Genomic DNA, 27,692 nt, shown 5'->3' with positions numbered 1-27,692 from the left:
TAAATATTTATTTAATATCTATTTAGTGGGGACAGGAACAGGCCTAACTTTAATTTTTTAATACATAATTTCAACTCTTATTTTAGATTCAGGGGTACATGTGCAGGTTTGTTAAAGGGGCATATTGCAGGATGCTGAAGTTTGGGTATGACTGGTCCCATTAACCAGATAGTGCACATGGCACACAATAGGTGTCTTTCAGCCCTTGACCCCCCTCTCTCTTTAGCTGTCCTCAGTGTTTATTGTTCCCAACTTTATGTCCATATGTACCCAATGTTTAGCTTCCATTTATTAGTGAGAATATGGGGTATTTGGTTTTCTCTTCCTGCATTAATTTGCTTAGGATAACAGGTTCCAGCTGAATCCATGTTGCTGCATAGGACATTATTCTGTTCTTTTTTATGGCTTCATAGTATTCCATAGTGTATATTTACCATATTTTCTTTATCCAGTCCTCCACTGATGGGCACCTAGGTTGATTCCATGTCTTTACTATTGTGAACAGTGCTACAATGAACATATAAGCGCATATGTGTTTTTGGTAGAACAATTTATTTTATTTTGGGTATATAACTGGTCATGGGATTGCTGAGTCAAATGGTAGTTCTGTTCTAAGTTGTTGAGAAATCTCCAAACTGCTTTCCACAGTGGCAGAACAAATTTACATTCCCACCAGCATCCACTGTCTTTTGACTTTTTAATAGTAGCCATTACGACTGGTGTGAGATGGTATCTCATTGTGGTTTTTCCTTTTCTTTTTTTTTTTTCTTTTTTTTTTTTTGAGAAGGAGTCTCGTTCTGTCGCCCAGGCGGGAGTGCAGTGGCGCCATCTCGGCTCACTGCAAGCTCCGCCTCCCGGGTTCACGCCATTCTCCCACCTCAGCCTCCCTAGTAGCTGGGACTACAGGCACCCGCCACCACGCCTGGCTAATTTTTCTATTTTTTTTAGTAGAGACGGGGTTTCACCGTGTTAGCCAGCATGGTCTCGATCTCCTGACCTCATGATCTGCCCGCCTTGGCCTCCCAAAGTGCTGGGATTACAGGCGTGAGCCACTGCGCCAGGCCCTTGATTTTCATCTCTCCAATGATTAGTGATGTTGAGCATGTTTCCATAAGTGTGTTGGCTGCTGGTATGTTTTCTTTCGAGAAATGTCTCACAGGGCACATTTATTCAGCAAAATCATTTCACAGAGAAAGAAACAAATGCTTCTAAGAGTTAAGAAAGTCAGGAAGGGCTGGGCTTACGCTTGTAATCCCAGCACTTTGGAAGGCTAAGGCGGGTGGATCACGAGATCAGGAAATGGAGACCATCCTGGCCAACATGGTGAAACCCCGTCTCTACTAAATATACAAAATTAGCTGGGCTTGGTGGCACGTGCCTGTAGTCCCAGCTACTCGGGAGGCTGAGGCAGGAGAATCACTTGAACTCGGGAAGTGGAGGTTGCAGTGAGCCGAGATCGTGCCACTGCACCCCATCCTGGGGAGAGAGCGAGACTCCATCTCAAAAAGAAAAAAAGAAAAGGAAAAAGAAAATCAGGAAAGTTCACATACATAATCCCCACTTCCACTATAAAACAGACATGCCAGACATGCTTAGGAGGCAGGTTCAACCCCCTGCATCTGGGGCTGCACTTTTGCTACTTGTGTGAGTCCAGTGAGAAGACGGAACACTCACACATGCAACTGACATGAAGCAGGCTTATTATTTACAGACAGACAGCAAGCGACAACAGAAGACTAGGATTCATGACAAGCTGGTTCCCCCGAGGCTCAGGAAAGCTGCTCATGCAGATGGAGTCTCATCTCATCTTCTCATGCCCCACTTACACCACAGCTGGGCACCCTAGAAAGCAGCCCACCCTGGGTTCTATACCCCAGAAGTCACAGGATCATTGCGCTGAAGTGCTAAAGGACATCCTGTTTCTAGCAGGGACTGGAGGAGCCCAGGCTCTTCTGGCCAGTTTCTCCTTATCTCAGGATGTTGAATTCCCAGCACCTTCTGCAGTTATTCTTGCGAACTACAAGCAAAAGACTGAAACAAGGTTGGAAACTGGGTTGGTCCTAGACTGCCCAGAAAACTGTCCTACAATGATATTTTTAAATATATAAAAATACATAGTTATGGGATAAACAAATTGTCCTATATTCATACAATGAAATAGTATCCATCAATAAAAGGGTATAAATTACTGAGACAAGTATCAATATGGATGACTCGCAAAATCGTGATGTTGAACAAAAGAAGCCACACAAAAGAGTGTATATTATGGGACTGCATTTACACCATGTTCAAGAACAGGCAAAACTATCTATTGTAATAAAAATTAGGCTAACTCTTAGGGGAGATCATACTATCAATAAAGGGACCCAAGGAAAAATTCTGGAGTGAGAGAAATAGTTTTCGTTTTTTTATTTTTTTGAGACAGGGTCTCACTCTGTTGCCCAGGATGGAATACAGTGGAGCAATCACAGCTCACTGCAGCCTTGACTTCCCAGGTTCAAGCGATCCTCTCACCTCAGTCTCCCAAGTAGCTGGGACTACAGGTGCACACCACTAAACCAGACTAATTTTTGTAATTTTTTGTAGAGACAGGGTTTCTTCATGTTGCCCAGGCTGGTCTCGAACTCCTGAGCTCAACGATTTGCCTACCTCAGCCTCCCAAAGTACTGGGATTACAGACATGAGCCACCACACCCAGCTGAGATAGGTTCTGTCTTGATGTCAAATGTATGTTAAGTACACTTAAGATTTTATCTTTTACTGTATATAAATTGTACCTTAATAAAACATTATTAATATGAAAATTCAAAGAGACAAAATACAAAGCTGTATTCAAAAACAAGAGGAGGAAAAAAGGAGCAGAAGGATATAAAATTGAGGGTAGTAACTGCCTGTAGGGAGAGAAGGCCTGTGTCAGTGCACGGGGCTGAAAATGAGGCTTATCTTTACTTATAAGAGTTTCTATCTCCTATGAAAAGCAAATAGGACAAAACCATTTTTAATTCTGGACTGTTAGATTATGAGTGTTTGTTAAATCATCCACTGTACTTTCCAGGTTTTGTTTTTGTTTTTAAGAAGGAAGAGAAATCAATGTGAGAGAAGGCTCAAGAGCCATAAGCAGAGGCCACATCTTCTTTCACAGGGTCCAGCAATCTTTCCACTCTCCAAAGAGGGCTATTAAGGGAGTTCTTCCTCAAAGGTGTGCATTCAAGAAGCTTTTCAATGAAAGGACAACATGCGTGCTAATTGATGTTTTGCCTTATAGCGTTTGCACTTCATATTCAGTTTGGGGTGTTAATGGGCTCTGTTTATTCACTCAGATGAAAAGATGAGCCATAAACTCCCCTCTGAGAATGTTTTATATCTTAGTTTTCTCATCTATAAAATGAATTGATTGGACCAACTGATCTGTAACTTCCCCTCCTTCATTCATTCATTCATTCAGCTGCTCAGATTTTTTTTTAGCTTTCACTATTTGCCAAGCCCTGATGCTATGTCTCTTTCAGATCTGACACACGTACAAATTCATTCAATCATTTATTCATTACATATTTATTAAGCATCCCCTGAATGCCAAGCTCTGTGGCAGGCAGTGGCCAACAAAGCTGAGAGAGGAGCTGTGGATACTGTTGACCCACAGGCCAGGGGATGTTTGAACTAGACAGGAACTCATCCAGCCCAGCTTTGTAACAGGCGAGGGAAAAGAGATCCCGACAGAGAATGTGACTGACCCAAAATTAGCTACCTGGCTAGGGGCAAAGCCAAGGCAAAAGCTTGGTCTACCTGCCTCCAGATGTCATGGAAGCTGGTGGTCTTCCTAGAGGACAGTAGAGTAAATATCAGGGGTGTGCATATATAAATGCCAAGTTGCTCTCACAATCAAGGATGGCTACAGGAGCCCAGAAGAGGAAAAGCATAGCTTCTGACTAGGGTCATAGGAGAAGCTTGAAGGATGGCTAGCATTAGAAGCAGGTGAGAAACCAAGAGAACATACCAATCAGAAAAACAGAAGATGCCCAGAGGCACGAAAACTTGGTCAGTGTTCAGGAACGGTGAGAAAACCAGTTTGGCTTCAGCAGAGAATTCAGGAAGAGAGTAGGTATCATACTAGGATATTATTACTATTTGTAGATTCTTCCAGTAGATTTGGATATTTGTGGACTTGGTATTGTGGCATGAACACTAGAAAGAATTAGAAAACTCAGTCCTTTATTCAAAAAATCTGATTCTGCAGCTCCTGCTAAGTTCCAGCCTCTGTTCTAGCCCACTGGCAATCAGCCTTGGCTACACATTAGAATTACATGGGAAGTATATATATGTCAGACACATGTGATAGCAATAGCTAAACTTCAGAAGAAGAACATGTGCTCAGAGTTCCGCGGCAAGGCATCCAGCAGTGGTCAACCTAGAGATTCATTCCTTATCTGTGAGGAACATCTGAAGCCCTGACCCAGCCCATGGAACACAGGTCATACGGGGGATTGAGGCCCTTTATTTGGGTTTAAATGAAAGTTGCCAGGTGGAGGTTGTTAAGGGGAGGGCGCTAAGTGAAAATGCTATATAAACTGCATGCTTTTGTAAGCAGTTGTGGTTCTCCTGTCCAGCCCACCACTGCTGGACCACACTGTATGTAAGTCTCCTCCATAAACCCTATGTCTCATTCACTGGCTCTGGGTCTCTTCATCAGCCTCTTGAACATGGTGCCATCCCTGTTGAAGTTAATAGGAGTCTGGCATGACAGTGTATTGCTCAGCTCAGGTACATAGCAAAGTACCACAAACTAGGTGGCTTAAACAACAGAAATGTGTTTTCTCACAGTTCTGGAGACTAAAAGTCTGAAATCAAGGTGTTGACAGGGTTAGTGTCTTCTGAGGCCGTTCTCCTTGACATGTAGATGGCCATCTTCTTCCAGTGTGCTCACATGGTCTTCCCCCATATACATCCGTGTCCTCGTCACCTTTTTTTTTTTTTTTTTTTGAGATAGGGTCTCACTCTGTTGTCCAGAATGGAGGGCAGTGGTGTGATCTCAGCTCACTGCAGCCTCCGCCTCCTAGGTTCAAGCGATTCTCATGCCTCAGCCTCCTGAGTAGCTAGGATTACAGTCACGTGCCACCACACTTGGCTAATTTTTGTATTTTTAGTAGAGTCGGGGTTTTGCCATGTTGGCCAGTCTGGTCTCAAACTCCTGGCCTCAAGTGATCCACCCCCCTCAGCCTCCCAAAGTGCTGGGATTACAGGCATGAGCCACCACGCCCAGCCACCATCACCTCTTCTTATAAGGACATCAGTTATTTTGGATTAGGGACCACCCAAATAACCTCAGTTTACCTTAGTTACATCTTTTTTTTTTTTTTTTTTTTTGAGACAGAGTCTTGCTCTGTCTCCCAGGCTGGAGTGCAGTGGCGCAATCTCAGCTCACTGCAAGCTCCGCCTCCCAGGTTCACACCATTGTCCTGCCTCAGCCTCCCGAGTAGCTGGGACTACAGGCACCCACCACCATGCCCGGCTAATTTTTTGTATTTTTAATAGAGACGGGGTTTCACCGTGTTAGCCAGGATGGTCTCAATCTCCTGACCTTGTGATCCGCCCGCCTCAGCCTCCCGAAGTGCTGGGATTACAGGCATGAGCCACCATGCCAGACCAGTTACATCTTTAAAAGGGCTATCTCCAAAAACGGTCACATTCTAAAGTACTGGGGATTCTAACTTCAACGTATAGATGAGGGGGACACAATACAGCCCATACACAGCTTTGAAAAAATAGCAATTCTGAAGTCCCAGAATTGGTCTGGTTGGGGCCTGGCATTGGTATTTTTTTTTAAGTTCCCAAGTGATTCTAATGTGCATCCAGCATTAAGAACTACTAGCTGGAGATTCTAGCACCAATTCAAGCCAAAAGAAAAAAAAAGTAGGGGGGAAACATACTTTTCCCAGTTATAAAATGAGCCAGCTGGACAAAACAATTTCAAAGTCCATCTTAGTAGTTAAATTTCACGGTACAGAAGGAAGAAAATAGTCTCGAGCCTAATTCTTTTTTTCATCCTAGACACTGTTACGTTTCATGGCATCCTGATAAGAAGTGGCATATTTGGGTTTCACGAGTAAATGTAAAGAACTCAGAAAAGTTACAGGAGGATCAACTTCTAGCCAATCAGGTGTTCCCCAGTAATACAGTTGGGCAGGATGCTCATGGCATTCTGCCTAAGTGCTATTGCAGCTGAAAGCTATCGGGAAAGCATCAAGAGGCCCTGCCATTAGCGTCTCTGAGCAGCTGCAATGGGAGTCCTCTGAAAGCAAATTTGCACAAAGACTATGGTATGCTAATTAAAATGGAATTCTGTGTGGACATTTCACTTGAGGATTAATTAAATGCAATTCGCATCTGGGGCAGAAAGGGGACTTCGGGAAAGAGGATGAGCTGGGGACATTTTTGGGTGGAACGGAAGAGTTAGGCTTTAGTTACAGTGCTTAAGGGAGCTGACTCTGCAGTCTCCTTGGGAGCTCTGTTATAGTGAGACAAAATCCACAAAGCAGGCTGGGTGAACCCAGGCCATATGATAGATTTAGTGGGTTCTTGAGCTTACACCATCTTTCTTTCTACTTCTTGTCTTGCTTGCCACCATTAGGAACATAATATAATAAAAGCAGATTGATCAATGGCATGTTCACTTTTAGCCAGATGGCAATATGAGACCTCAAATTACATGTTTCTGAAAAATTCCTACAATGAAGCTTTTAAAAGCGAGGGGGGAGGGGAGGGCGTGGAAGAAGGCGAGTTCCAAACTGCCAGGTACAGTGGACAACAGGCCAGGAGAGAAAAATCCCTGGAGGGCATGTGTGAATTGGGAGAACTTGTTTTTCTTCCCTCTGCCCTAAGGCAAAATAAACAGGCCTGGAAAGAGGAGATGAGATGGTGGAAGGTAAAGCAATGTAGGGAGGGCATAGTAGCTCAAGGTCCTCCAATTAACAAGGAAAAAACAGGGAAAGTGAAAGAAAAATATGAGAGAATCCTCTGGAAGTTTAGGTGTAACTGTAAATGTGTGGACTAACATGCTATTTCTTTTTCTTAAGAGTCAGGCCAGCCCAGGTTGGAACGCAGTGGTGCGATGATACCTCACTGCAGCCTTGAACTCCTGGACTCAAGCAATCCTCCCCACTCAGCTTCCCAAGTAACCGGGACTACATGCATGAGCCACTGCACCAAGCTCCCTACTGTGCTCTTTCTTGATTAACATTAGAAATTGAGAGTCCTACCAATGCCATGCATAGTACAAGACATGGGCAGGACAATAAAGAGATGGCAGCAAGCATTTCCAGACAAGAGAGGGCAGAAGCCCCCCTAGCAGCTTGCACCTGACACAGAGAAGACCCAGAAGGTATCCGTGCTCAGTGGAGAGGGAGATACACGGAAGGCGACAGTCTTGGTGGGCATGCTTGACCAGGCATTTCTATGGCAAGCAGCAAAGTGACCCTGGAGTGGAAGACTTGAAGGCCAGCCTGCCCTAGCCCAAGAGGATCCCAGCTACAGCCAGAATCAAACCCGAAGTTCCCCTAAAGAGATTGCTAGTGTATCCGGTGGGGTCCAGTCAGGAGACAGAAACCACGCCAGTTATTTGAACAAGAAAGAATGTAAAGAACTGCTCACTAGGTAACTGGAAATGCCAAAAGAGAATTCTAGGGTATCATGGAAGTAGCGACTGAGGGAAGAGCCCCTAATCCCTTAAGCCTGGGGGAATAAAGGAGAGAGATTGTAATTATTAACAGTTGAAGCTCGAATCAGGAGGTGTTCCATGGAGGTGAAACTTAGATCCGTGAGGGCGGGATGCCAGCCAGTTGGTGCCGGTGTCTCTAGGGATACAGGAGACAGCTGGTTCTGTGGTGCTGGAAAAACTGCACAGTAGATTCAGCGGCTGCTACAGAGAGGCACTGCTGCCGCCAGGGTGAATCGCTATAGTGATGCTCAGAGACAGACCGGAAGCCCGCGGGAAGGCAGCCATCCCTTCTCCCAGCTCCAGCCTGGCAGTCTCTCTCTCTCTCTAGCACCACCTACTGGCAGAGCCTAACAGGGCCAGCCGGCAAACAAGAAAACTGTTCACAGTCCCAGCCCCAAGATCCCAAGTATACAGTATGGATGTGGGGGTTTGGATCCAAGAAACAATAGCTTGGCAGTAGCAATACCTGGCACAAATGGTCAGTCCCTATGAGGGACCAGACTGTATATGCAAACAACAGTGAACAACCACCGATCTTCCTCTAGTATTTTAGGATTAAAGGGGATTCTCTTCTTTCTGTGCCCCGTCCCTCCCTGATAACATGGTTTTGAACCATGAGATCCAAGGGTTCCTCAACTTACTTTGCTATTGGTCACCATCTAGAACTCTGGAACTCTTTAGGTGCAATGCTGCTGCCCTACTACAAGACTGACCTCAAGAAGAGGGTGGTGTAAGCAAGACCTAATGTCACTTTAAGTCTGTCCACACCTTCATGTCAATTCTTTATGGCACCACCAATACAACTTTATGGAAGGTTTAGGAATTACCAAGGAAAATTATCATGCAGAACACTATACAGCTCAAAATTGAATATTAGATATTAGTGTTGCTAAAGTTTATCAGATAGTCTGTCTTTATGGACTCTGTCCTTAAGGCTTGATCTGCCATCATATTCCTATGCTCTGTTTTCCTATTCTCTCACTTCTTTGAGTTCCAGGCCCCAAATCCACAAGGGCTAGCTGAAAAGTCCTGCTGATTTGTTATCTACAGCAAATTCAAGTCCATTGTCTCAACTTCTCAAATCCAGAATTAGCCTTGAGTCTCTCTTTTCATAAGCAAACATCCATTATCAGGCTTTCTTAAATAAAACAATATTTTTCCCTTAAGGAAAATTATACTACTCCCCTAAAATACATGAACAACTGATGTTAATATTTTTATGATTCTTCTTTCTTTCTTCTCAATAGTTGTCCTGGAGTAGACCCTCCTGACATATCGTGTCTCAGAGTCACTTGAATCCTCTGAATTAAACAGATTGGACAGATCATAAGCTAATCATATCTGCCTGTGGAGCTTCCATTTCCTCCTCAGCAAAATAAGAAGGTTGGATCAGATCTAATCCAAGATCTCTCCCAACAATATGATGTCATGAATTCATTACTGAATTATGAAATTGATTGGTTCTTCTTTAGCTTTGGCTTTCTAACAGCTACCACAATACTTGATCCATAGTAGATGCTCAATAAACATGCATCAAATGAATAAATGAATGAAAGAATCATGGCCGTAATTTTGTAGTTTTTTTAACATCTACAAGGGAAGGAGAAATCCAATTGTGAGTCCCATGTGTATGTGATGAGCTGCAATTGGTCAATGAGCAAAAAGACACATTAATGATTTAAAAAAGGAAAAGTATATAATTATATCAATAGGTATGTCAAAAGTAAAATATTTTATAAGCTCCAATTAATCAATTCATTTGCTCTTTCAATAAATAATTTACTCATGGCCTACAGGCACTAATCTAGCCACTGGGGACAAAAGAGATAAAAACCCATGTCCTCATGGAATTCATTACATTCAAAATTACAACTTTTTTACAATCTAGGAACAGAAGAAAACTTTCTTAACCTGATAAAGGATTTTTTTAACCAAAAACCTGCAACAAACATTATAGCTGCTACCAAAACTTTAGAAGTACGCATATTGAAGTCAAGAATTAGTTGCTCACTGTCACCTTTTTTATTCAACATTGTAAAGCAGGCCCTAATCAATGAATTTACATAATAAAAATAAATAAAATGCATAAGAATTCGAAATAAAGACTTGCAGATTGCTGACATAGAAAATTCGAGATATCTAAAAATTATAAGAATAAGAGAATTCATCAGGATTGCCAATTGCAAAAACAAAATTTTAAAATCAGTGGAGTTCCTTTATACCAATAATAATTAGTAAGAAATTATAATAGGAAAAAAGTACCCCTTGTTGCAGCATTCCATATACCTCTGAATAAATAAGATGTGTAAGAACTTTATAATGAAATTACAGAACATTATTGGAAATTCTAAAGAACACCTAAAGACAGAGATATGCCATGTTCACAAATAGGAAGACTCAATTCCACATAGATTGTTTTTTCCAAAGCAATCGTAAGTTTATGACAGTGACTGCCTCTCTGAAAAAGAATGGAAAGGACAGAGAGAGAAAAGGAAATAAAAGTGAGTTTGGGAACAAAGGTGACTCAAGTTTATCTGTAAGCGTCTATTTACTTTATAGTTTTTAAAATGAAGGAAAAATGGGAGAGGAAGATTTGCTGGACCTAACTCCCCTTTCTACTAAGCCTCCCTGACCCATATAGCCTTCTCCTCTCCATGGAAGCAATCATCTATCTGTTCTTTGGAAGGAAAAGGAAAGGTAGCCACTGGTTGGATCAAAAGTGAACCTCTTGACTTAAGCACAACCAGTTCATGGACTGGCCAGTAGTCTATGATGTGGCCTGAAAGAAAACAATGGGCTAGGGCAATCAGATTTTTTTCCCCAAGACAGGAACTGGAGGCACTGAAAAAAAGATACCAGCTGCTATGGTCAGAGCTGGCAAAAGAGTTACTGAATCTTTTTTTTTCTTTTTTTTTTTTTGAGTTGGAGTCTCCCTCTGTCACCCAAGCTGGAGTGCAGTGGCGCGATCTCAGCTCACTGCAACCTCCATCTCCTGGGTTCAAGCAATTCTCTGCCTCAGCCTCCCAAGTAGCTGGGATTACAGGTGCCCGCCACCATGCCCAGCTAATTTTTTTTTTGTATTTTTTTAGTAGAGACGGGGTTTCATCATCTTGGCCAGGCTGGTCTTGAACTCCTGACCTTGTGATCCACCCGCCTCGGCCTCCCAAAGTGCTGGGATTACAGGCATGAGCCACCACGCCCAGCCAAGAGTTACTGAATCTTGTAAATGGGTGCTCTGGGGTGAAAATCTGCAACCCAGCACTGCTAGGGCCATGCTCTTCCTAAGTCTGGCCATTCAACTTTTCCTGGGTTTCCATGCATATAGCAAACTGTCAATAAACTCCATTACTTGAAGCAACTGGGTGGGTTGCAACCAACAACATCCTGCTAACAAACCTCTTCACCTATCAACTGGATGCCGTCCCTTCCACCTGCTGATGATTCTCATCCTCCTCTGGACCTAAAATCAATCAATCAATATCTTTCTTTCATTCTCATTCTCTCTCTCTCTCCTGCCCCCCACCCCCGCCTTGCCTCCTTCACGTCTACACATTTAAATACATTCAAGTCTTCAAGTCTCTTTCACCCTTCCCTCTGTCTTAGTCAGTTTGAGCTGCTGTAACAAAATACCATAGACTGGGTGGTGTAAACAACAGAAATTTATTTCGCAGTTTTGGAAGCTGAGAAGTCCAAGATCAAGGTGCTAGTAGATCCAGTGTCTTGTTGATGGCTGATTCCTGGTTTGCAGATGGCCATCTTCTCATTGTACTCTTACATGGCAAAGAGCAGAGGGGAAAAGAAAGCATGCCCTCACATGTCTGTTTTTGTTGTTGTTGTTGTTTTGTTTTGTTTTGTTTTGAGACTGAGCCTCACTCTGTCGCCCAGGCTGGAGTGCAGTGGCAGTGGCGTGATCTTGGCTCACTGCAACCTCCGCCTCCCTGGTTCAAGTGATACTCCTGCCTCAGCCTCCAGAGAAACTGGGATTACAGGTGCCTGCCACCATGCCTGGCTAATTTGTGCATTTTTATAGAGACAAGATTTCACCATGTTGGCCAGGCTGGTCTTGAACTTCTGACCTCAGGTGATCTGCCCGCCTCAGCCTCCCAAAGTGCTGGGACTACAGGCATGAGCCACTGTACCCAACCTTCATGTCTTTTTATAAGGGAACTTTTTGGCACCTTCCATCCTGTGAGGATACCTCGAGAAGGCACTGTCTATAAGGAATGGGCCCTCACCAGACACCAAATCTGCTGGCAACTTGATCTTGGAGTTCCTAGCCTCCAGAACTGTGAGAAATAAGTGTTGTTTATAAACCACCAAAAGTCTAAAGTATTTTGTTAAAGCAGCCTGAAGCAATATAAATATTAATGTTCCTTGCCATTTTTAACCATCCTAATGTTGAATGTCTTAGCCCTGAATAATTTCATTAATAGTAAACTTAATTTTTAAAAGTCTGCAAATTGGTGAGGGCCACTTGTATAAAATTATATATTTGGTCACTAATTGCATCTTAAATTGATACAGCTATTGCATTCAAATAAAAGAGTTCTCAACTCCCTGACTTTTAAGGAACCTCAATTAAACCTGTTTATAATAAGCTGGTTCCCTTGAGCAGCCTCAGGGATGGAACAGAGAGTGAAGTTGTGTGGTTAATGCAAAGGTGTCTCTCTCAATCAAAAACAGACACTAAGAACCCTATGTTAAAAGGTACAAAGCAAATCTGGTTCCTTCTGAGACCACGGTCTTGTTGACCACGTCAGAGAAAGAGTTAAGCTTCTTGTTCCCCCTTTGAATTTCATGCAAATATAAATGGTAAGTGCAGAAAATGTAGCAGCTTTGGATTTGTGTCATAAATCACAAGCATGAGCAGCAGCCTTTCTTCTGGCAATTTTAAAGTTTATTATGTTCTGACTCATGTAGTCAAGGATGACATCAGCACAAATTCAGTTATGATATATAAGGTGATGACAACCCTGACTGATGCCCACTTTTAGCTTCCCATTTCTGAAAGTTGAAATGTGCCCTTTCTCCCTCCAAATGCAGTAAATTCACATTGACTTAGAAGACACCTTTCCAAATAAGATATCAAACTTTATATAAGGGCATTTCTCTTGAAGGCAGTGGGTACTATCACTGGCCCAGCTGGCTGCTCCGCTCCTGAAGAATTCTTCAGAGTGTGACTAAGGCTAGGAGCCCCTTCCCAGTAGTTGTGGATCTTACTATAGGGTAGTTTAAAACTAGACAGATGGCCAGGCACAGTGGCTGACACCTGTAATCCCAGCACTTTAGGAGGCTGAAAGAATCACTGGAGGCCAGGAGTTGAAGAATGGCCTGGGCAACATGGCAAAACCCTGTCTCTACAAAAAATTTTAAAACTTAGCCAGGTGTGGTGGTGTGCACTGTAGTCCCAGCTGCTTGGGAGGCTGAAGTGGAGGATCACCCGAGCCCAGGAGGTTCAGGCAGCAGTGAGCTATGATCGTGCCACTGCACTCCAGCCTGGGCAACAGACCAAGACCCTGTCTCTCAAATTAAAATAAAGGTAAATAAATAAATGAAAGTAGATAGAAACCAATCTGGCTGTCATTCACTTGAGAGATTTTGTCATCTTCATAAACCCAAAGGGTCTGAAAGGAAAGTTAACAGCTACCAGGCCTCTCTCAGAAGTGCCCAGGATCAAGACTGTAGTCGTTTACCTTCAAGATGGCCACCATCAACTCTTTTCTCCCTTCAGACATGTGTTCCCCTCCTATCAAGAGGTGGAGCCTGTTTCTGGGTGCAGGAATAAATAGAAAATATTTCCCGAGGCATTAGCTCATAGGCAAAGCTTTTCTTGAGTCCTCCAGGCTATTATGAGCTTTCTCCACCGGGATATTTTACCTTCCTCCACCGCAGCACTTACCTCATTATGTGTAACTCTTCTATACCCACAAGACCGCAAGCCCCTTGACAGTTCCAAGCAGAAAATCTGGCAGGTGATGGGCAGCATAGCACAGTGATTAACTCCAAGGGTTTGGAAGATATCCTACACCACACTGGAATCCTGACTCTCCCACTAAGTTTTAGAAGTATGACTTTAGCCAAGTTATTTGACTTCTCTGATTCTTAGTTTCTCCATCTGCAAAAGGGGGTAAGAATATCTCATAACGTTGTGTGGTGCGAGCATTAGATGAGATAATGTATGCAAATGACTCAGCACAGGGCCTGGCCACAGCCTTCACTAGGTGGTAGCTATTATTATTAGGTACTCAATGCATGTTATGGAACAAATGAAAACACTTCTACCCTCTCTCTGGCCCTGTGAGATGGCTTCTTGAATTTCTCTTCTGTCATCCCCTTTAACTGATTGCTGTTCACTTCAGCTACACAGTATTATTACCTGGGAAGCCTTAAAAAGTCAGATACCAAAAATAAATAATAATTTTTAAAGCATACACACACACACACACACACACACACACGCATACCATTCTGATAGCCAGATTGCCTTTCAGGCCAATGAAATCAGAATATCTGGAGGTGAGACCCAGGCATCAGGAGCTTTTATAGCCTCTAAGTGATCCCAACATGCAGCCAAGGTTGAGCACCACTCCCTTAAATGGAGGCATTTCTCAAGGCCCAGCCTTTGGACCTCTGCTCTTCCTCATCTGTGTGGCCTCCCTGTGGGATCACATCCCTCTCAGGGCCTCACTGTCTTCCCCTAGGCTGGTGACTCTCAGGACTCTCCTCTGGACCTGTCTCCTCTCCCAAGCACCAAATATGGATTTCCCTCTGCTGTCTGGCCCTTTCATCTGGATAGCTCACAACATTTTGAATCAACAAATCCAAAACAGAAGTCTCTGTCTTTCATCCCCACCCTCAACCTATCTCCCTTGTGGGTTACCCATTTCAGTTAAGGGAAAGGGCAGATTCCTAAGTGCTCAAGCTGAAAATCACAAAATCATGTCTTTCCCTCCTAGCCCTGAAAGGATGGGCTTGGCCAATTGAAAGCCCATCTCCCTATTCACTTTGATCATAGAAAGGAGGTTTTCCAAGTCACTGAATCTATTATCTCAGTGCTGAGAGCGTCATTACCTGTTGTGCCAAGAGGAGCCACAGCACAGGATTAAGAACAAATTCTGGAGCCAGGATATTTCTTAGATTTTACTCCTAGCTCTACCACTCGTCCCCTGTGTGAACTTGAGCAAGTTGCTTAACTCCTTTGCTTAGCTCCTGCATTTGTAAAGTGGAAATAATAATAGTACCATCTTATAAGATTGTCATGAGGATTAAATGACTTAATATTTTAAGCTCCTTAGAATAGTATCTGGCACATGGTACTAAGCATTGTGTAAGAGCTTGTTAAATAAATAGGGAGTCTGAGTGTGTGTTAACAAACCAACTAACAGCATGTAAACCCCCTCAGGGCAAAAATAATGTCTTATTTGTCTAGAACACAGTAAGCATTCAAAAAATATGTGAGCGCTGATAGCTGGTGGTAGAAGGGGAAATTGGTTGTTTCTGGAGGACATTATGTATCAAAATTTTTAACACAACTCTTCTTTGATCCAGTAATTCCAACTCTTAGAATGTTTTCTATGGACGTAACTAAAAAATGTGAAAAGATGCATCTATAAGGATACTAATTGCAATGCTGCTTATAGTAGCAAAGAAAACAGAAACAGCCTTAATGTCCGTTAATAGAGAATCGGTTACATAAACCATGAGACACATATACAATGGAATATCATGCAGCTATTAAAAGATGATAGGGCCAGGTATGGTGGCTCACATCTGTAATCCCAGCACTTTGGGAGGCCAAGGTGGGAGGATTGCTTGAGGCCAGGAGTTCAAAACCAGCCTGGGCAATATAGTGAGATCCCCCCCACCATCTCTAAAAAAAAAAGTTTTAAAAATTAGCCAGGCATGGTGGCGTGCACCTGTAGTCACAGTTACTCAGGAGGCTGAGGTGGGAGGATCGTTTGAGTCCAAGAGTTCAAGGCTTGCAGTCGCCCTCCAGCCTGGGTGACAGAGCAAGACTTGTCTCAAAAAAAAATGCTACATATCCGTATTTTGAGAAAATGAAAAGACGTCTAAGATATATCATTAAGCTTTAAAAGCAGGCTACACCACAGTATACTTTGATATTTTTTGCACATACATGTATATGTATTTACATATGGATAAAAACGTCAGAAAGATGTCAATTTAAAAATAAATTTAAAATTAGAGAAAAAATCAGAAAGAATGCATATTAAATGTTAAAAGTTATTACATCTGGGCAGTGAGATTATGGGCATTTGCATCTCTTTTTCTCTTTAAATTATAAAATGATATATTTATTAATGTGCTTTTGATTCAAATAATACTGAAGTATATGTACTGAAAAAAGAAAACAGTCCCCTCAACCTCCTGATAACTCACACCAAGTAGTATTCCCCACATGCAGCTAAACAGTTTGAGGTGTGAACTTCCTAAACTTTTCTTTTTGTGTGTGTGTGTCTGTGTGCATTCAAACATACTTTGATATTGTATAAGGTTTGTTGTTTTTCTTTTTGAAATGCCCAAAAGCAAGTACAAGAAAGAGAGAGAGGAGAAAGAGAGACTGACTTTAAAAAAAAAAAAAAAGGCCTCAAAGGTATAGACTCTGCCCGGCCATTCGCTGCTTATGGTAATTTCAGTGAAAATTTACACTTTAGGTTTGCCCTCTTCATGAGTCTAGCTTTGCAGAGGTTGAACTCCTACTGTATGCCAGGCCCTGACAGTTGGCAGTGTCTGGTCTGGTATGCAGATGCAGTAGGTGATCAATACATATTTGTTGGTAATTGCTAATACAACTTTTGAGGTTTTCTTTGGTCTTGGGGAACTGGTGCCCTGCAGCTTGAGGTTTTTTTTTTTTTTAATTATACTTAAGTTCTGGGATACATGTGCAGAATGTGCAGATTTGTTGCATAGGTATACATGTGCCATGGTGGTTTGCTGCACTCGTCTACCCGTCATCTACATTAGGTATTTCTCCTAATGCTATCCCTCCCCTTCACCCACACCCCCTGACAGGCTCCAGTGTGTGATGTTCCCCTCCCTGTGTCCATATGTTCTCATTGTTCAACTCCCACTTATGAGAGAGAACATGCAGTGTTTGGTTTTCTGTATCTGGGATAGTTGTTGTGTTAGTTTGCTGAGAATGATGGTTTCCAGCTTCATCTATATCCCTGCAAAGGACATGAACTCATTCTTTTTTATGGCTGCTTTGTATTCCATGGTGTATATGTGCCACATTTTCTTTATCCAGTCTATCATTGATGGGCATTTGGGTTGGTTCCAAGTCTTGGCTGTTGTGAATAGTGCTGCAATAAACATACATGTGCATGTATCTTTATAGTAGAATGATTTATAATCTTTTGGGTATATACCTAGTAATGGGATCACTGGGTCAAATGGTATTTCTGGTTCTAGATCCTTGAGGAATTGCCACACTGCCTTCCACAATGGTTGAACTAATTGACACTCCCACCAACAGTGTAAAAGCATTGCTGTTTCTCCACATCCTCTCCCGTATCTGTTGTTTCCTGACTTTTGAATGATTGCCATTCTAACTGGTGTGAGATGGTATCTCATTGTGGTTTTGATATGTATTTCTCTAATGACCAGTGATGATGAGCTTTTCTTCATATTTTTTTTGGTCACATAAATGTCTTCTTTTGAAAAGTGTCTGTTCATATCCTTCACCCACTTTTTGATGGGGTTGTCTTTTCTTGTAAATTTGTTAAACTTCCTTGTAGATTCTGAATATTAGCCCTTTGTTAGATGGGTAGATTCCAAACATTTTCTCCAATTCTGTAGGTTGCCTGTTCACTCTGATGATAGTTTCTTTTGCGGTGCAGAAGCTCTTTTGTTTAATTAGATCCCATTTGTCAATTTTGGCATTTGTTGCAGTTGCTTTTGGTGTTTTAGTCATGAAGTCTTTGCCCATGCCTATGTCCTGAATGGTACTGCCTAGGTTTTCTTCTAGGGTTTTTATAGTTTTAAGTCTTATCTTTAAATCTTTAATCCATCTTAATTTTTGTATAAGATATAAGGAAGGGGGTACAGTTTCAGTTTTCTGCATATGGCTAGCCAGTTTTCCCAACACCATTTATTAGATAGGGACTCCTTTCCTCATTGCTTGTTTTTGTCAGGTTTGTCAAAGATCAGATGGGTGTAGATGTGTGGTGTTATTTTTGAGGCCTCTGTTCTGTTCCATTGGTCTATATCTGTTTTGGTACCAGTACCAGGCTGTTTTGGTTACTGTAGCCTTGTAGTATAGTTTGAAGTCAGGTAGCTTGATGCCTCCAGCTTTATTCTTTTTGTTTAGGATTGTCTTGGCTATACAGGCTCTTTTTTGGTTCCATATGAAATTTAAAGTAGTTTTTTCTAATTCTGTGAAGAAATTCAGTGGTAGCTTGATGGGAATAGCATTGAATCTATAAATTACTTTGGGCAGTATGGCCATTTTCACAATATTGATTCTTCCTATCCATGAGCATGGAATGTTTTTCAATGTGTTTGTGCCTGCTCTTATTTCCTTGAGCAGTGGTTTGTAGTTCTCATTGAAGAGGTCATTCACATCCTTTGTAAGTTGTATTCCTAGGTATTTTATTCTCTTTGTAGCAATTGTGAATGGGAGTTCACTCATGATTTGACTCTGTCTGTTCTTGGTTTATAGGATGCTTGTGATTTTGCACATTGATTTTCTTTCCTGAGACTTTGCTGAAGTTGCTGATCAGCTTAAGGAGATTTTGGGCTGAGACGATGGGGTTTTCTAAATATACAATCATGTCATCTGCAAACAGAGATGATTTGACTTCCTCTCTTCCTATTTGAATACTCTTTATTTCTTTCTCTTGCCTGATTGCCCTGGCCAGAACTTCCAATACTATGTTGAATAGGAGTGGTAAGAGAAGGCATCCCTGTCTTGTGCCAGTTTTCAAAGGGAATGCTTCCAGCTTTTGCCCATTCAGTATGATATTGGCTGTGGGTTTGTCAATAAATAGCTCTTATTATTTTAAGAAACATTCCATCAATACCTAGTTTATTGAGAGTTTTTAGCATGAAGCAGTGTTGAATTTTGTCGAAGGCCTTTTCTGCATCTATTGAGATAATCATGTGGTTTTTGTCATTAGTTCTGTTTATGTAATGGATTACGTTTATTGATTTGCATGTGTTGAACCAGCCTTGCATCTCAGAGATGAAGCCAACTTGATCATAGTGCATAAGCTTTTTGATGTGCTGCTGGATTCAGTTTGCCAGTATTTTATTGAGGATTTTTGCATCAGTGTTCATCAGGGATATTGGCCTGAAATTTTCTTTGTTGTTGTTGTTGTTGTTGTTGTTGTTGTTGTGTCTCTGCCAGATTTTGGTATCAGGATGATGCTGGCCTCATAAAATTAGTTAGGGAGGAGTACCTTTTTTCTATTGATTGGAATAGTTTCAGAAGGAATGGTACCACCTTCTCTTTGTACCTCTGGTAGAATTCGTCTGTGAATCCTTCTGTTCCTGGGCTTTTCTTGGTTGATAAGCTATTAATTACTGCCTCAATTTCAGAATTTGTTATTGGTCTATTAAGGGATTCAACTTCTTCCTGGTTTAGTCTTGGGAGGGTGTATGTGTCCAGGAATTTATCCATTTCTTCTAGATTTTCTAGTTTATTTGCATAGAGGTGTTTATAGTATTCTCTGATGTTAGTTTGTATTTCTGTGGGATCAGTGGTGATATCCCCTTTATCATCTTTTATTGTGTCTATTTGATTCTTCTCTTTTCTTCTTTATTAGTCTGGCTAGTGGTCTATTTTGTTAAACTTTCAAAAACCAGAACCTGGATTCATTGATTTTTGGAAAGGATTTCATGTCTCTATCTCCTTCAGTTCTGCTCTAATCTTAGTTACTTCTTGTCTTCTGCTAGCATTTGAATTTGTTTGCTCTTGCTTCTCTGGTTCTTTTAATTGTGATGTTAGGGTGTTGATTTTAGATCTTTCCCACTTTCTCCTGTGGGCATTTAGTGCTGTAAATTTCCCTCTAAACACTGCTTTAGCTGTATCCCAGAGATTCTGGTACATTGTGTCTTTGTTCTCACTGGTTTCAAAGAACTTATTTATTTCTGCCTTCATTATTCACCCAGCAGTCATTCAGTAGCAGGTTGTTCAGTTTCCATGTAATTGTGCAGTCTTGAGTGAGTTTCTTAATCCTGAGTTCTAATTTGATTGCACTGTGGTCTGAGAGACTGTTATGATTTCCGTTCTTTTGCATTTGCTGAGGAGTGTTTTACTTCCAATTATGTGGTCAATTTTAGAATAAGTGCTATGTGGTGCAGAGAAGAATGTATATTCTGTTGATTTGGGATGGAGAGTTCTGTAGATGTCTATTAGTGAGTTCAAGTCCTGAATATCCTTGTTAATTTTCTGTCTCGTTGATCTAATATTGACAGTGGAATGTTAAAGTCTCCCACTATTATTGTGTGGGAGTCTGTCTCTTTGTAGTTCTGTAAGAACTTGCTTTATGAATCTGGGTGCTCCTGTATTGGGTGCATATATATTTAGGGTAGTTAGCTCTTCTTGTTGCATTGATCCCTTTATCATTATGTAATGCCCTTCTTTGTATTTTTTATCTTTGTTGGTTTAAAGTCTGTTTTATCAGAGACTAAGTTTGCAACCCCTGGTTTTTGTTTTTTTGTTGTTGCTGTTGTTGTTTTTGCTTTCCACTTGCTTGGTAAATATTCCTCCATCCCTTTATTTTGAGCTTATGTGTGTCTTTCCACGAGATGGGTCTCCTGAATACAGCACACCAATGGATCTTGACTCTTTATCCAATTTGCCAGTCCATATCTTTTAATTGGGGCATTTTGCCTATTTATATTTAAGGTTAATATTGTTATGTTTGAATTTGATCCTGTCATTATGATGCTAGCTGGTTATTTTGCCCATTCGTTGATGCAGTTTCTTCATAGTGTTGATGGTCTTTACATTTTGGTATGTTTTTGCAGTGGCTGGTACTGGTTTTACCTTTCCATATTTAGTGCTTCCTTCAGGAGCTCTTGTAAGGCAGGCCTGGTGGTGACAAATTCCCTTAGCATTTGCTCGTCTGCAAAGGGTTTTATTTCTCCTTCACTTATGAAGCTTAGTTTGGCTGGATGTGAAACTGTGGGTTGAAAATTCTTTTCTTTAAGAATGTTAAATATTGGCCCCCACTCTCTTCTGGCTTGTGGGGTTTCTGCAGAGAGATATGCTGTTAGTCTGATGGGCTTCCTATGTGGGTAACCCGACCTTTCTCTCTGGCTGGCTGTCCTTAACCTTTTTTCTTTCATTTCTACCTTGGTGAATTGGATGATTATGTGTCTTGGGTTTGCTCTTCTCAAGGAGTATCTTTGCGGTATTCTCTGTATTTCCTGAATTTGAATGTTGGCCTGTCTTGCTAGGTTGGGGAAGTGATCCTGGATAATATCCTGAAGTGTGTTTTCCAGTTTGTTTCCATTATCCCCATCACTTTCAGGTACACCAATCAAATGTTGGTTTGGTCTCTTCACATAGTCCCATATTTCTTGGAGGCTTTGTTTGTTCCTTTTCATTCTTTTTTCTCTTATCTTGTCTTCACACTTTATTTCATTAAGTTGATCTTCAGTCTCTGCTATCCTTTCCTCCGCTTGATCGATTCAGCTATTGATATTTGTCTATGCTTCACAAAGTTCTCATGCTGTGTTTTTCAGCTCCATCAGGTCATTTATGTTCTTCTCTAAACTAGTTATTCTAGTTAGCAGTTCCTGTAACCTTTTATCAAAGTTCTTAGCTTCCTTGCATTGGGTTACAACATGCTTCTTTAGCTTGGAGGAGTTTGTTATTACCCACCTTCTGAAGCCTACTTCTGTCAATTCATCAAACTCATTCTCCATCCAGTTTTGTTCCCTTGCTGGCGAGGAGTTGTGATCCTATGGAGGAGAAGAGGCTTTCTGGTTTTTGGAAGTCTCAGCATTTTTGCACTGGTTTTTCCTCATCTTCGTGGATTTGTCTACCTTTGGTCTTTGATGTTGGTGACCTTTGGATGGGGTTTTTGAGTGGTCATTCTTTTTGTTGATGTTGATGCTACTGCTTCCTGTTTGTTAGTTTTCCTTCTAACTGTCAGGTTCCCCTGCTGCAGGTCTGCTGGAATTTGCTGGAGTTCCACTCCAGACCCTGTTTGCCTGAGTTATCACCAGCGGAGGCTGCAGAACAGCAAAGATTGTTGCCTGCTTCTTCCTCTGGAAGCTTCATCCCAAAGGGGCACCTGCTAGATGCCAGCTGGAGCTCTCCTCTATGAGGTGTCTGTCAACCCCTGCTGGGAGGTGTCGCCCCATCAGGAGACACGGGGGTCAGGGACCTACTTGAGGAGGCATTCTGTCCCTTAGCAGAGCTTCAGTGCTGTGCTGGGAGGTCCACTGCTCTCTTCAGAGCTGGCAGGCAGGAACATTTAAGTCTGCTGAAGCTGTGCCCACAGCCACCCCTTCCCCCAGGTGCTCTGCCCCAGGGAGATGGGAGTTTTATCTATAAGCCCCTGACTGGGGCTGCTGCATTTCTTTCAGAGATACCCTGCCCAGAGAGGAGGCATCCAGAGAGTAGGCATCTAGAAAGGCAGTCTGGCTATGGCGGCTTTGCGGTGCTGTGGTGGGTTCCACCCAGTTCAAACTTTCTAGCAGCTTTGTTTACACTGTGAGGGGAAAACTGCCTACTCAAGCCTCAGAAATGGTGGACACCCCTCCCCCCACCAAGCTTGAGCATCCCAGGTCAACTCCAGACTGCTGTGCTGGCAGTGAGAGTTTCAAGCCAGTGGATCTTAGCTTGTTGGGCTCCGTCAGGGTGGGATCTGCTGAGCATGAGCACTTGGCTTCCTGGCTTCAGCCCCCTTTCCAGGGGAGTGAATGGTTCTGTCTCGCTGGCATTCCAGGCGCCACTGGGGTACTAAAAAAAACTCCTGTGGCTAGCTTGGTGTCTGCCCAACCAGCCGCCCAGCTTTGTGCTTGAAACCCAGGGCCCTGGTGGCATAGGCACCGGAGGTAATCTCCTGGTCTGCAGGTTGGGAAGACCATGGGAAAAGCATAGTGTCTGTGCTAGAATGCACCAACCCTCATGGCACAATCCCTCATGGCTTCCCTTGGCTAGGAGAGGGAGTTCCCCGACCCCTTGCACTTCCCAGGTGAGGCAACACTCCACCCTGCTTTGGCTCACCCTCCATGGGCTGCACCCACTGTCTAATCAGTCCCAATGAGATGAACTGGGTACCTCAGTTGGAAATGCAGAAATCACCCACCTTCTGCGTTGGTCTCACTGGGAGCTGCAGACTGAAGCTGTTCCTATTCGGCCATCTGGCCTGGGAATCCCCCTGTATAAGGTTTTTCTAAGCTTTCCGATTCAAATAAAATTGGCAACGTTGCTTCCACAACCTCCTAGAAGACAAAGGCTCTTCCTAAGATTTCTATGAATCCCCAAAGACATACATTTTTGTGACCTCCACGGGCTTTGAATCCCTAGTCTTACCAAATTCGGTCTTGTTTCTGAATTCCCTTCCCCACCTCTTCTTTCCTCTGCATTCACTGATCCTAATGTGTGTACAGTAAACACACCTGATAGCATCATTGAAGCACACCTTAGAACAACCCTGTATGGCAGATGCACCTGAATGTGTGTTCTGAGCTAGAGAATCCGGGAGTGGCCAACCTGGAGATTCATTCCTTATCTACAATAAACATCTGAGTCCCTGGCCCATCTGGTGAAACACGGGCTGTACAGGGGATTGAGGCCCTGAGTTTTGGGTTAAATGAAGGTTGCCAGGTGAAGGTTCTTGGAGGGAGGGGAGTAAGTGGAAATGCTACATAAACTGCATGACATTTGCAGGCAGTTGTGGTTTTCCTCTCCAGCCCGCAGCTACTGGGCCCTGTGGTTATCTTGTCCAGCCCGCTGTCGCTGCACTGTCTCCCTTGTGTGGAAGCCCCTAATAAGACCCCATGTCTCATTTACTGGCTCTGAGTGTCTTCTCTGGCCTCTTGAGCCTGGTGTCTTCCCTACTGAGATTAATAGAGGTTCAGCACAATGATGTGCAACAGAGTTTTTGTGGGTTTCTTCTGATTTTGCCCAAATCACTCCCATATTGCTAGAAGGATTTACTGAGTATTTGATGCAATGGCTGGGGACTTATTTCACAGAAAAAGAACTTGTAACCTAAAAATTCCCATTTTTATTTTTATTTTTATTTCAGGTTCAGGAGTACATGTGCAGGTTTGTTACCTAGGTTAACTGGTATCATGGGGGTCTGTTGTACAGATTATTTTGTCACCCAGGTACTAAACCTGGTACACAACAGTAAGGTACCAAATTTTGACAGGTTCAAAATTTCAGTGAAGGAAGTAACTGTGGATGTGGTAGAAACAGCAAGAGAACTTGAATTAGAATGAACCTGAAGATGTGACCAGATTGCTGCAATCTCATGTTCAAATTTGAATAGATGAGGAGTTGCTTCTTATGGATAAGCAAAAAAAGTGGTTTCTTGAGATGAGATTTACTCCTGGTGAAGATGCCATGAACATTGTTGTAATGACAACAAAGGATTTAAACTATTACAGAAACTTGTTTGATAAAACAGTGGTAGGGTACCCAATAGTACCATATTTAGTACCTGGGTGACAAAATAATCTGTACAACAAGATTAATGTTTTTCTGCTCCTCTCCCTCCTCCTACCCTCCACCCTCAAAGAGGTCCCAGTGTCTGTTGTTCCCCTCTTTGTATCCATGATGTCTCCTCATTTAGCTCCCTCTTATGAGTAAGAGCATGCACTATTTAGTTTTCTGTTTCTGCATTAGTTTGCTAAGGATAATGGCCTCCAGCTCCATCATGTTCCTGCAAAAGACATGATCTTGTTCTTTCTTATGGTTGCACAGTATTCCATGGGATTTATGTACTACATTTTTTATCCAATCTGTCATTGATGGACATTTATGTTGATTCCATGTCTTTGCTATTGTGAATAGTGCTACAATGAACATTTGTTGCACATGTTTTTATGGTAGAATGAATTCCATTCCTCTGGACATATACCCAGTAATGGGTTTGCTGGGTCAAATGGTAGTCCTGTTTTTAGCTCTTTGAGGAATCACCACACTGCTTTCCATAATGGTTGAACTAATTTAAACTCCTACTAACAGTGTATAAGTATTTCCTTTTCTCTGCAACTTTACCAGCCATCGGTTATTTTTTGACTTTTTAATAATAGCCATTCTGACTGGTGTGAGATGATATATCTCATTGTGGTTTTGATTTGCATTTCTCTAATAATCATGATATTGAGCTTTTCTTCATTTGCTTGTTGGCCACATGTATGTCTTCTTTAGCAAAGTGTCTGTTCATATACTTTGCCCACTTTTTGTTGGAATTGTTAGTTATTTCTTATAAATTTGTTTAAGTTCCTTATAGATGCTGGATATGAGACCTTTGTTGGATACTTAGTCTGCAAATATTTTCTCCTATTCTGTAGGTTGTTTACTCTGTTGATAATTTCTTTTGCTGTGCAGAAGCTCTTAGGTTTAATCAGATCACATTTGTCAATTTTTGCTTTTGCTGCAATTGCTTTTAGTGTCTTCATCATGAAATCTTTGCCCGTTCCTATATCCAGGGTGGTATTGCCTAGGTTGTCTTCCAGAGTTTTTATAGTTCTGGGTTTTACATTTAAGTCTTTAATCCATCTTGAGTTGATTTCTGTATATGATGTGAGGAAGGAGTCCAGTTTCAATCTTCTGCATATGGCTAATCAGTCAACCCAGCACCATTTATTGAACAAGGAGTCCATTATTCATTGCTTGCTTTGTCAAAGATCAGATGGCCATGGGTGTGTGGCCTTATTTCTAGGCTCTCTATCCCCATTCTCAAAAATCCTCCTGAACCACCACTCCCATCCCCCGCAATGGGAATTTCTTCTCACCACTTTTCTCAACAGTCTAGAGACTCTAGCTAGGTTTCTTGAGCTTTCTATATCTCTCAAGACCCTCCTCACATTTACTCACATTTGAGAGCTTACAAACTGTTCAACAAAAGGCCATGTTCTCTAGGCCTCATCCTTAAGGTGACATATTAAAGACCTCAAAACACATTGTTCAGCCAAAGGATCCAGATACTTCCCCAGATGGTGTCCCCAAGGCAGAAGTGGTGGCTCAGATGATTCCACAGAGCACTGCGTGGGTAACGTCTTCCTCTCTCACTCCAGAGGAACTATAAATAATTCTTGATAAAGGGTGAATTTCTTTCAACCTAAGAAAACTGATTTTTAAAAAATAAAAAGAAGAAAATAATAAATAAAGGGTGAATTTCTAACTCTTCCTGTCGAGACATCCATCCTGTTTCACTGCCTTCAGAAGAGTTTCTTCCTAACACTGTCATTAAATAATGTTATTTCAGCGCCCAGAAGCCTCAGCTTAGTCAACCAATTCCAGGAGCCCCATATTTAGCTTATATCGTGGGGGGATTGGGAGGGATGTCCCTATGGCATGTCCCTATCTTCAACGGTATCATGTGTCCCTCTCCCATGCTCAGACTCACTGTTTACCCACCTCCCTTTTCTCCTTACAGTTTGGAAAATCCCCTTAGGAAGATCTCCCAAGAGTCAGAAGGAAGTTCTAAAACTCATTTGAGATGAACCTCACCATGAGGGTGGTGGGTGCAGGTACACTGTCAGAGAGCCAAGTACGCGTGGTCTGAGGGCCAGAAATTTCCCTTGGGTGAAAGCAGGCAAAGGAGGCCTCTGAATTGCTCAGAAGAATCAGCACCTAGAGACACAGGATTTCTTTAAAGTTGAAGTCTTTGTTGAAAGATATGCTTGGACTGATGGAAAATCCTCACCCAGCCCACCTGCTGAGGCAGAAGCCCAAGGAGACTGGCTGACGCAGCAAAGAAAGAAATTAGGGGTACAATGGACTCCCTGGTAGAAGCTGCATGCTATCAGGCTCAGGGGAGATTCTAAGGAAATGCAATGCAGGGCCTGGAGAGGATAATTGTAATGTATGGTTAGACACGTTCTGGAGATGTTATTACAATACTGGCAGGGCGCTGAAGCAGAGGAGCGGGAACTGATAGTCAGTCTCCCACTCTCTGCTTCAGAAGTCAGCAACTGCCTTGGAGCTTCAAATGCCTCGGTCCCTGCAGCTGGCTGCCTAACAACATTCAAACAGGTAGCTAGAAATGCAGAGGGAAACGGGGACTCAGACACTAAATGTTGACTGTGTTCCAACAGGTAGGAGAAATGTTGTCCTCATATGTGTGTCAAAGAACAGTTGCTGGAGACAGCATGGGAACTGTGAGCCGGCTCCCAGAGAGAGGCCCACCCCAGACTGTCCCAAGGTGGCATGACCAGGCCTTTGGGATTCTGCCTCTGACACTCAAGGTTCAGGGGAGTGGGACAGCCCCCACCTCTGTCAGAGGGTTTCCAGTAGAGACCTACTTGGAGGCAGCTATCCTACTGATGAAGATGGGGTCAGCTATCGTACTGATAGAGATTGCCTCTATCAGCACAAATTGCCTCTTGGTGCTTAGCAAAGAGAATGTGACAGATCCAGGAAAGAGCCAAGAATGTGCCAAGCACCTTCTAAGGGCGGGAGAGACAAAAGCGAAAAGAAATGCCCTCTACTCTAAAGAAGCCTGAGGTCTCCTGGAGACAGAGTTACACAATGCAAATTATAAAGCAGTAAAGTGAGGTCAGTGGTTTACACAGGTTCAGAAGCTCTCTGAGACCTGAATGGGGTATGTCAATGGCACCCTATGTTTACTCTTCAATCACTGTCTTTTCTATCTCCCACTCCTACTATACTGAGCACGGAGAGACGAAGTACTATGCCCCCGTCCACACCATATCCCTGCTATGGCATCATGCCTCACAGTGGCAGGTTCAGTTATCTAAGCGAAAATTAAACACAGAACACATATGTTAGTTGGAAAGTAAAAACTGAGATATTCACACCCTT

The 27,692-nt window shown here is 42.4% G+C and overlaps 1 long non-coding RNA gene across 1 annotated transcript in view; it reads right to left on the bottom strand.

Annotated features, from left to right (window-relative positions):
* Positions 1-23,936: 23,936 nt before the first annotated feature.
* LOC134808974 (uncharacterized) overlaps positions 23,937-27,692 on the bottom strand; it is a 53,690-nt gene continuing 49,934 nt past the window's right edge. The window contains exon 3 of the long non-coding RNA XR_010153341.1: positions 23,937-25,995. This is a non-coding gene — a long non-coding RNA (uncharacterized LOC134808974). The remainder of the gene's footprint in view (positions 25,996-27,692) is intronic.

Source organism: Pan troglodytes, chromosome 19 (assembly GCF_028858775.2).
Source record: "Pan troglodytes isolate AG18354 chromosome 19, NHGRI_mPanTro3-v2.0_pri, whole genome shotgun sequence".
Classification (NCBI taxonomy): Eukaryota; Metazoa; Chordata; class Mammalia; order Primates; family Hominidae; genus Pan; species Pan troglodytes.
Note: the sequence above shows the minus strand (reverse complement) of the source record. Positions and strands in the feature narration are given on the sequence as shown.